Source organism: Hemiscyllium ocellatum, chromosome 8, assembly GCF_020745735.1.
Source record: "Hemiscyllium ocellatum isolate sHemOce1 chromosome 8, sHemOce1.pat.X.cur, whole genome shotgun sequence".
Classification (NCBI taxonomy): domain Eukaryota; kingdom Metazoa; phylum Chordata; class Chondrichthyes; order Orectolobiformes; family Hemiscylliidae; genus Hemiscyllium; species Hemiscyllium ocellatum.
In genome coordinates this window covers 36,153,760-36,164,631 of record NC_083408.1, presented here as the reverse complement: position 1 = coordinate 36,164,631, position 10,872 = coordinate 36,153,760, and the positions used below count along the sequence as shown (strand labels likewise).

At 43.3% G+C, this 10,872-nt stretch overlaps 1 protein-coding gene across 1 annotated transcript in view; it reads left to right on the top strand.

Moving 5' to 3' along the window:
• The first annotated feature begins 4,786 nt into the window (after positions 1-4,786).
• LOC132818165 (pleckstrin homology domain-containing family G member 3-like) overlaps positions 4,787-10,872 on the top strand; it is a 192,761-nt gene continuing 186,675 nt past the window's right edge. The window contains exon 1 of the mRNA XM_060828944.1: positions 4,787-4,901. The gene's annotated coding sequence lies outside the window, so the exon portion shown is untranslated. The remainder of the gene's footprint in view (positions 4,902-10,872) is intronic.

Here is a 10,872-nt window from a genome sequence, read left to right as displayed (position 1 = left end):
TCCTGAGTCAGAGTGGTTCTGTTTCCAAAGTAGGAATTTATAAAATGTCATCTGGATGGATTGATACCCGCAAGCTGTGTGCTTTTTGAGCAAAAAATAGAATGTATCTGCAAGTACAATTCTGTAAATACAAGCTCCCCCCATAGACTTATATGTGCATGTGTGTGAGAGAGAGAGAGAGAGAGATGAAAGACTTATCAGCAATCTAAGTTGGTTCAATATATTGTTTTAATTGCATGACACTATGATCTTTTGCTACAAATCCTTCCCCACTAGTTACCTGATGAAGGGGCAGTGCTATGAAAGCTAGTGCTTCCAAATAAACCTGTTGGACTATAACCTGGTGTTGTGATTTTTAACTCTGTCCCTGCCAGTCTAGCACCTCCGCATCATTCCTCTCTACAGACAGTAGGTGGAGTTGCTGGTACATTGTTCCCCTGCGGAGTTTCAATGAGAGAGATTTATTTCTGTGATAGGATGGTGAAGCGATTATACATTGGGGAGACAGATTTACTATAAACTGACTGACTCCCCCAGCTACCTAGATTACACCTCCTCCTACCCTGCCCCCTGTAAAAACGCCATCCCATATTCCCAATTCCTTCGTCTTCGCTGCATCTGCTCCCAGGAGGACCAATTCCAATACCGAACAACCCAGATGGCCTCCTTCATCAAAGACCGCAATTTCCCCTCCGACGTGGTTGACGATGCTCTCCACCGCATCTCCTCCACTTCCCACTCCTCCACCCTTGAACTCCGCCCCTCCAATCGCCACCAGGACAGAACCCTACTGGTCCTCACCTACCACCCCACCAACCTCCAGATACATAATATCATCCTTCGTCATTTCCGCCACCTCCAAACAGACCCTACCACAAAGGATATATTTCCCTCCCCACCCCTATCAGCGTTCTGGAAAGACCACTCCCTCCGCGACTCCCTCATCAGGTCCACACCCCCCACCAACGCAACCTCCACTCCTGGCACCTTCCCCTGCAACTGCAAGAAATGCAAAACTTGCGCCCACACCTCCTCCCTCACTTCCTTCCAAGGCCCCAAGGCATCCTTCCATACCCATCAGAAATTCACCTGCACCTCCACACACATCATTTACTGCATCCGCTGCACCCGATGTGGCCTCCTCTATATTGGGGAGACAGGCCGCCTACTTGCAGAACGTTTCAGAGAATACCTCTGGGACACCCGACCAACCAACCCAACCACCCCGTGGCTGAACACTTTTTAACTCCCCCTCCCATTCCCCCAAGAACATGCAGGTCCTTGGCCTCCTCAAGTGCCAGACCATGGCAATACGATGCCTGGAGGAAGAGCACCTCATCTTCTGCCTAGGAACCCTCCAACCACAAGGGATGAATGCAGATTTCTCCAGCTTTCTCATTTCCCCTCCCCCCCCCCCCACCTTATCTCAGTCCCAACCCTCAGACCTTCCTAACCTGCAATCTTCTTCCTGACCTCTCCACCCCCACCCCACTCCGGCCTATCACCCTCACCTTCACCTCCTTCCACCTATTGCAATCCCAACGCCCCTCCCCCACGTCCCTCCTCCCTACCTTTTATCTTAGCCTGCTTGGCACACCTTCCTCATTCCTGAAGGAGGACTTATGCCCGAAACGTTGATTCTCCTGCTCCTTGGATGCTGCCTGACCTGCTGCGCTTTTCCAGCAACACATTTTTCAGATCTGATCTCCAGCATCTGCAGACCTCACTTTCTCCTCTAGGATGGTGAAGTTTACTTGTCATGCTGGCTCTTAACCAACTTTTCATTGCCTGAGCTCCATTATCTCTGGATAAAAAGGTTGGTTTCTTAAGGCTGATTAAATTCTGTGTTTGTGTATCGTGAAAACCAACGCAGTTGTGCTTATGTTTAAATAAATACACGTTGTGTTTTAATTATTTAAAAATACCTGCTTAAAAACAGAGCCCCAACCTTCCTTCCAGGTCACCTCACAGTTCATGGCCATTACTATTAGCCCTGAGCGGGCGTGAAACCTCGCAATGGCTCTAATACATAAAGCGGTTTTCTTTTCGCTATGGTATATGGGTAATATGACCGCCATTAGCAGAGCTCCACTTTATTCAGCTGTTACTTTCTAACCACTGGTGTTTATTTTTCAGGACTAGGTTAAAGGTTGCCTTTAAGGTTTTAAAATATATGTTTCAATATATTCAATTTTCTCCGAGGTGAAGATGGAGATCCCAGCCCTGATCAAGGGTTACACACCCTCGTCCCTAAGGTAACTTTTGCGTGGTGAATTCCCTTTATCTAAATCAGAAACTTGTGGGTTTTGGAAATCCACATCAGCCCTCCTACCAATGGCTGATGTTAAGCGAATCACTGACGGAACAACATAGTCAGAGCTGCTTCTTGGCAGAACCATTCAGGAAAACTTTTGCCTTGCTTCTGTGGGTGGACGTTAAAATCCCAATGACAGGAGCAGGGGGTCCTGCTGCGGTTCTGGATAACATTCTACCCTTGAGCAAACGCTAAGAAATAAGATCAATTGATCGTTTCCGTCACTGCTCTGTGCGGAGAAACGGGAATGAACCAGCTCCATGATTGCATTGGAGCAACACCATTTTGTGTTTCAACTCGATTTACAAGTCTTAGCTCCGTCTATCCTTTTTATATAACACCGTTCTGTCAATCTCGGTCTTTAAACTTCACTTGTCCCCAAGGTTACGTCACGTCTGGCAGATTTCCATAGATTTTGTGTGCAACCCTGCTTTCTGATTTTATTCCTAAAAATCTACTGATCAAGCGTCTGCCTCATTGTCTTCATTCCGCTAGAAGGCGGTTCTCTTTCTCAGTTCTACTGTAACCCTTAATCAATGTAACGATTCAGTCCGGGGCATAGAAACCAAGATCGTTCGGCCTGTCCTTGACATCTAACCATGTTATGTCCCAGTATCAGATCAATGAAGCTACGCTTCTTGCAGTACCAAGGAAAGTCAGCTTTCTGTATGATGCACGTTACAGAAATTAACATTCTACTCTGGTATCTGATCAACATTCAATGTTTTGTAACATGTCTGCAATCAGTTCTTACATAACGGTCACTGCACTCCATCGGAACAGGAATGTATAGCATCTTTAATCTATGACCCCCAGATACTGGAACACTTCTATCCACTTTATCTGGATCCGTCACAACTTTATATGATTCTTTCCTCTGCTTCGTCTGTTCCAAAATAAAGTCTGAAATTCTCCAGTTTATGCAACATCCCGTTCGATCTTCTCTGTTGTGCACAACAATCTCTCACACAGTGCGGTGACCAGAACTGCTTTTGTCGTCAAGCTGTGGTCCAATTAATGCTCTAATATATTTCCAGTTTAACCTCCAGGCTTTACATTCTCAAGAAAGAAGGCAAGTATCCTTTATGACTTCTTGGGCAAATTACCTATGCAGAGAACGGTGCACTGTAAGAGTTCCCTACAGTTCTCAAAATCTGACAACTTATTGTGTCAGGTTACACCCTGGACCTGTGTAACTCAGTGAACTGATTTCTTGCAGTTCAGGTTTGAGTATGTTGACTAGGTCCAAATTTTATCACTTGCTTAAAGCTTTTCAATGGATGGGAAGTTCTTGCAGTGTGAGATGGTGCTATATAAATGCAAATTGGACTTGCTGACTGGACACTAAAATAATAAGTTCCGGCTGTTTTATCAAGTTAGCCTTGTTTTTGTTTTAACCTGTGTAGGGAATGAATTTAACTATTTGAAACTTTTTTTAAAACTTTTTCACCTGCTGTAGTGGGCTGGTGTGTAATTGCTGAATCCAGGATTTTTGCTTTCCTTTTGCTTTTCAAAGTTAATTTCTCGAAAATCCGAAACCCAGCAGAAAGTGTACTTTATGCCCTGTCAAACAACTCACTCAAAATATTTCCGTGATTGTCTGTGGGAACTTGCAGTGCATAAATTGGCGGCTTAGTTGCAACAGTCACTATGCTTCAGAAGTGCTTCATTGGCCGGAGAACATTTTGGGAGAATGTCCTGACGCTATGCAAGGTGGGAAGGGACAATAAGTTGTCCTGCCCATTCAGAAAGCCTTATTTAGATTTTTTTTTAAAACTCCCCGGGTTTCCATTCAGAGATAGGGTGATGAGGAGCCCTTGGGTTGTACGCTCACCATTTGAACAGTGCAGGAGGATGATTTCCCTGCTCCTCGGATGCTGCCTGACCTGCTGTGCTTTTCCAGCACCACTCTAATCTAGATACTGAGTTTTCGGTCTGTTTTGGGAGATGCAGATTCAGAATTTCAGCTGTCAGCTTTTCAAGCACATGTGCAGCATTAACAGGAAGTGTTGAAACACTGCCCAGTCAGAACCCAGCAGACATCCAATAATTACCTCACTTTCAATTCTTTGCAAAATACTGAACTTGGAGCGTTGGTGCAAACCTAAAACAAATTCGACTGAAGAATTTAACGAGACTGCATTTCTACTGAAAAGGTCAGGTGTTCAAACGCTGATGGTGAAAATGTATTTTTTTTGTGACTGGGATTCATAGTTTAAATTAGCCAATGTATCACTTCTCTCAGTCTTTTAAGTTCTGTGTATCTAAGGCTTTTTTTTAAACATTAGAAAGTGTACACAAAGTTATTTTTTGAAAGGCACAAGATCCAATCAAAGGCTCGGACGAGAGAGAAGGTGGAGTTTTTGGGAATCGATGAGGACAGGGCGGGGACGGGAGAACTTTTTGAAAGTTTTGGGAAAGTTTTGGCGCATGCGCGGTGGCGCTGGGGGCGGTGGCGGGTTTGTCAGTTTCAGCTGAAATCGACAGGCGAGAATCTCTCTCTGTGTGGCAAATCTTCCAGCCAGCCATCCACCCCAACTGCTGGAGGAAGGAAACCTTTCACCCGATCTTGGGCCACGTCCTCCTGGTAAGAAGTAGCAGCAGCAGCAGCAGAATCCCGCCTGATTCTGACTGTTCCTGGAAACCCACAGAGTTTTGTTTTAAAATTGAAGTTGCTATGCATTTCCGACGAAGGAGCTTGATCCCGAGGGTACGTGGGCTTGGGAGAAATTGAGACACATTCGGGCACGAAATGAAGGATCTGAAGACAACTTGTTGGGGGGAGGTGAACTCGAGGGTTGGAACGGTGAGAGGGTATTTGGGGAGAGAATAGGTGTGGAGAGAGAGAATGGGGGGTGCATTATGAGGATGGATGAAGGAGGGGGGCATGGAAAGGGTGGGTGATTGGGGTGGAGGGCACAAAGAGGGGTGGACGATTGGGTGTGGAGGGCATGGAGAGAGTGGGTGCTGATTGAAAGGATGTGTATTTACTGAAAGGAGTTTGGCAAACATTGTGAGATGGTGGTGATAAGATTTCACTGTTGGATCACTGTTTACCCTGTGGTTAATGTCATAGCGATGACACTGACACTAACATGAAGATTTCACTCTGTCTCAGCCCTTTACTGCTAATTGGCCTCTAATCAAATGGTTATTAATATCACACCAATGTGGTTGTGATGACAGATACACGTGATAAACTGGTATTTGCTTCTCTCTATACTGTAATCCGGAATGGTCCCATTCAACAGTGCAGTAAGTAGGGACTCTATTTGAGAGTCTGAGATGTGATGTAATGGAAGACTTTAAAATGATGGAGCTTAATAGGATAAATGCTGTGAAGTTCGTAGAACCATTATAGAATCCCGACAGTGAGGAAATGTTTTTTTTCTTTGGCCATCAAGTCCACACCGATCCTCCGAAGAGGAACCCGCCCAGACCTATTCCCCTACCCTATGACTCGAGATTTACCCCTGACAAATGTACCTAACCTACACAACCCTGAACACTATGGGCAATTTCCCATGGCCAATTCACCTGACCTGTACGTCTTTGGACTGTGGGAGGGTACCAGAGGGAACCCACACAGACACAGGGAGAAGGTGCAAACCCCACACAGACAGTCGCCCGAGGCAGGAATCGAACCCGAGTCGCTGGTGCTGTGAGGCAGCAGTGCTAACCACAAGTCCTTTCTGCTTGTGAAGAAGCCCATACTTGGTATGAAATGGCCACAAATAAATCAAATAAGCAATTTGCGAGAATGTGGAATTTGTGTTAGAAGGTGTAGTTAAAATAAATTGAGGGAGGGGGGGAAGAGGTTGCATTCAAGAAAAAGGTGACTAAATGTTTGAGAAAAAGTAAGGATTAGAAGAATATGTTTGCAGGGATTGATGAATAGGGTAGAAGAGAAGTTGTGTGGAGTCTAAACACTGGCATGGACAATATGCATTGTTATGTTTATGTAGGTGTAATGTAAAGGAGAACTAGACTGCGTCTGACCAAAACACTGTTATGACGCATCACTCAAGTGTAGTATGGTGCTTTCCCTTTTGGCCAGTCATATTCATTTCAAACTTGCACAGAAGCATTGGGGTGGCCGAATGTCAATTGGAACTTGCTATGGTTATGAGTGTGCATCCTATTAGTATCATGAGTTATAACTCCCAGCTGAGTTTCTACAATGTCTGAAAAGAGTAGTTTTAATACTGGTGTGAACTCTGGGCTAATAATTTATTAATGATAGATTTTTACCTTTATGTATTTTCCAGAACTGTTTCTAGGAGCCACAGTACATAGAGCATTCTGCACTCTGTGATTAATATCATAGGACAAAAACTTAGAGAAGTTGCATTTATATAGCACCTTTCTAAATCTGAGCATCTCTTGAAAGTTCTTTCTCACTGATTAGTATTTCCAAAGCATAGTTAGATGTGCAACATAAAGTGAGACAACCAATTTAGTAAGCTAAATTAACAGAAGAATAAATAAATAAAGGGGATGAATAAATTAACAGGGGCATAAATATTGGCAAAAAAGCAGGGAGAACTCCCCCCACCCCCTTTCATTTTTCAAGTAATACTGTGGGATTCTTTAACATCTGTTTAGTATTTCATTCAAGAAGATGACACTTCTGAAGCACTTCCTCAGCACGCACTGGGTTTCTCATCCTGGATCACAACCTCAATTCTCTGGGACTTGAACCCACAATTTTCTGACTCAGACAAGTGGGTTATCCTGGTACATAGCTGGCTTAAGCAGGAGCACCAAGGCATGTTGTAATGACTCTACCACTGTCCCCACACTACGGTGGCTCAGTGGTTAGCACTGCTGCTTTACAGCGTCAGGGACCCAGGTTCAATTCCCACCTTGGGTAACTGTCTGTGTGGAGTTTGCACATTCTCCCCGTGTTTGTGTGGGTTTCCTCCGGGTGTTCTGGTTTCCTCCCACAATCCAAAGATGTGCAGATTAGGTGAATTGACCATACTAAATTGCCCATAGTGTTAGGTGCATTAGTCGGGGTAATTATAGGGTAGGGGAACGGGTTTGGGTGAGTTACTCTTCGGAGGGTCAGTGTGGATTTGCTGGGCTGAAGGGCCTGTTTCCACACTGTAGGGAATTGAATCTAATCTAATCATAACCTGAATGATGCAAAATAAAAGCAAGTTCTTTGAAATCTTGTCAGAATTAGCCCTCTGCTCTTGAAGCTGACCCTTGACCCTAGTATTTTTTAATAATCTCTGTCTCATCTCTCAACCTCCCTTTCCTCTCTAAGGAACTTGTGTCATGCCTCCTCTGAAATCTGTACTCATTTTTTCTGAATATGCTATTTGAATCCCTCCAAGCAGATTTCTGCCTCTACCATGTTGTAGCACTGAGACAGCTCTTATAAAAGTCACGCTGACCTCCTGTGTGACTGTGGGAACTGTAAGCTCTCCCAGACAATCACTTGTATTGACTTCTCTTCCTGTTCCCATTGCATTAGCACTGGTGTCCCTCGAGGATCTATCCTTGGTCCTCTCTTATTTCTCAACTACATACTGTCTTTTGGCAACATCATTCAAAGACACAGTAAGGGGTTTTAAACATGGCAGTCATCACCACTTTTATCAACATCCTGCACTAACTCGAACTAACTTTTTTAAAAAAAGGTTTTGTGATTTACACATGAAAGAAGTGAAACTATCACTGTATTCTAACAGATGAAAAGCTTAACATGCAATCAGTTTTTCAATGTATAATTTCAGTTACATCACACTAAATTCTTGCTATAAATTCTGTTAGGATTGAGCCGTCCATTATCACCTGATGAAGGAGCGTTGCTCCGAAAGCTAGTGTGCTTCCAATTAAACCTGTTGGACTATAACCTGGTGTTGTGTGGATTTTTAACTTGAAGTTGTAAGACGAGTTGTCAAACACCCCTCTGTAGCCCTCCCAGATATGCGCATTCCTTCAATTCTCTCTTGATTTTAATCACTCGTCCCGTGGCAGTTGTGTCCTCAATTACCAAACCCCTGAGCTCTGTAATTACGCCCATCTCTTTCCTTCCCTTTCCTCCTTTAAGATTCTCTTTCAAATTTATCTCTCTTACCAAGCCTTTGGCTATCTGTTCTGACAGCTTCCTAATGTGGCTTAGTTTCCAATTAAGCTTTAAAAATGCTCCATGCTTTGTGACACTTTGTGTATTAATGAGCTGTGAGAAGATTTGTAGCTCAGGTTGTGGTGCTGGATATAAGTTTGCTCACTGAGCTGGAAGGTTTGTTTTCAGACACAGTTTTTAAAAAGCACACAACACCAGGTTATAATCCAACAGGTCTCTCACACACACAGACAGACAAAGACCCACATGCACACATATATTTTGGGGGTGAATTTGTACTTGCAGAGTTACATTGCACTTTACTCAAAAACTGCATACATTCATGTAGAACTCTGAGCTCAAAAACTGCATGAATTTATGTAAAACTCTGTTATCTCACTTTTTAGATTAGAATCAATCTAAACATCAGGTCATAGACAGAGAACACAGGGGGCTAACACCTTCAACATATTGTCTAGCTATCACCATTGTTAACAGCTAACCCGAGAATGCAACTTTTAAAAAAAGGTTTTGTGATTTACACATGAAAGAAGTGAAACTATCACTGTATTCTAACAGATGAAAGGCTTAACAGACAATCAATTTTTCAATGTATAATTTCAGTTACATCACACTGCAAATTTTTGCTATAAATTCTGTGTTAGGATTGAGCCCTGCACAATCACCTGATGAAGGAGCGACGCTACAAAAGCTAGTGTGCTTCCAATTAAACCTGTTGGACTGTAACCTGGTGTTGTGTGATTTCTAACTTTGTACACCCCAGTCCAACACCGGCATCTCCAAATCATGTTTTCAGACATTTCATCACCATACAAGGTAACATCAACCACCGGTGAAGCACTTTTGGTGTGACCGGCTTTTTATTTGTGTTTAGGTTACCTTGTCATTTCCTGTTAAAGGGTGGATTCTCTTCTGGGTCAAGAGCTTTTTGCATTAGATTTGTACCAGCACACTAACTTTAGATGTGTGCACCTAGACTCCCAAATCCATTCGCCTCCTTCAAATTCTTCTGTAACACCTTCAGAAAATATTCCTATTTATCTTTGCAAAGACTGTTGCTAACTGCTTCAGTCCTGACCCTCTGGATTGGGAAGCATTTGATCCAATATAAAATAGGTTGCGATGGACTGCTGCATATTAAGTGCAAAATGCCTGAAACTTTATATTAAAGCAAAATAACGTAGATGCTAGAAATTGAAAACAAAAACAGAAAGTGGTCAAGTAACTCAGCAAATCTGGCAGCATCTGCTGAGAAAGACAGAGTTAATATTTCAAGACCGTTATCACACTTCTGAACATAGAACATAGAACATAGAAGGATACAGCGCAGTACAGGCCCTTCGGCCCTCGATGTTGCGCCGACCGAATCCTACCTAACCTATACTAGCCCAATAACTTCCAAATGCCTATCCAGTGCCCGCTTAAATGACCATAAAGAAGGAGAGTTCACCACTGATACGGGCAGGGCGTTCCATGAACTCACAACCCGCTGTGTGAAGAACTTCAAACTTTATGATGGGAGATCTACAAGACTCTCAGAAGTCTCTAGCTAGCAACAAGTACTGCAAGTTGGAAAGTTAATGCCATTTTCACCTTTGGAAAGTGTTAACCTTTCAATTGTGTAGTGATGTAGGAGTGTTGTATTGTCAGAAGGGCTATCTTCTACCTGATGATTTAAACCAAAGGCTTTATGAACATAAATTGCTATTTTAAAAAAAATAGGTAAACTCTTCCCAGGATCCTGGCCAGAAGTGATTCCTTAGACATCAGTAGAAAGAAACTCCTCTGTTATGGAACCCTACTGTGTGCAAATTAGCTGCTCTGTTGGTTTTGCAATCATGAGTGAACTTTCAAAAGCAGTCGCTTGTAAGTGGGGTTTGGAATGCTATGATGCAGTGTTGGCTTTGTGTCCTTCCTCATTTTGGGAACCATTCCCAGTCCTGAAACAGCTGCAATCTCTTCCTCAACTTGCTGTAATTGATGAGAGAGCAAGAAACAGAATGACAAATGGATACAGGAAGAAATTCTAGAGCTTAGATGGGTGACATGAATCCACAAACTGTGGGATGAAGGGAGTGGAACAAGCTCTGGCCTAGAGACGGAGATCTTGGAAGTTAAAGGAGGGGACTGAGATTGGAGATGTGGAGAGGGCCACAAGACCAACGGTGATGAGACCGGTTTGAATTTGGTCATTCTAACGATAGTCAGAAATGAGCTAATATCTGGTGAGGTCAAATTTAAATCTGAAACGTAAACTGAACAGATTCTCCAAGGGATAAAAGGGGGGAAATGTCTGTACACAGCCTTGCCGTTGGAGTTAGGAATAGAATGTACTTAAATGAATCAGCTGAAGAGCAAATGGTGTGCACTGACTTGTTTTATTGACCATGTATGTCTCTCCCCATTTGCAAACCATATGTTTTCCAGTTTCCCACTACTCTCAGCCACCTCCCTGAATCTC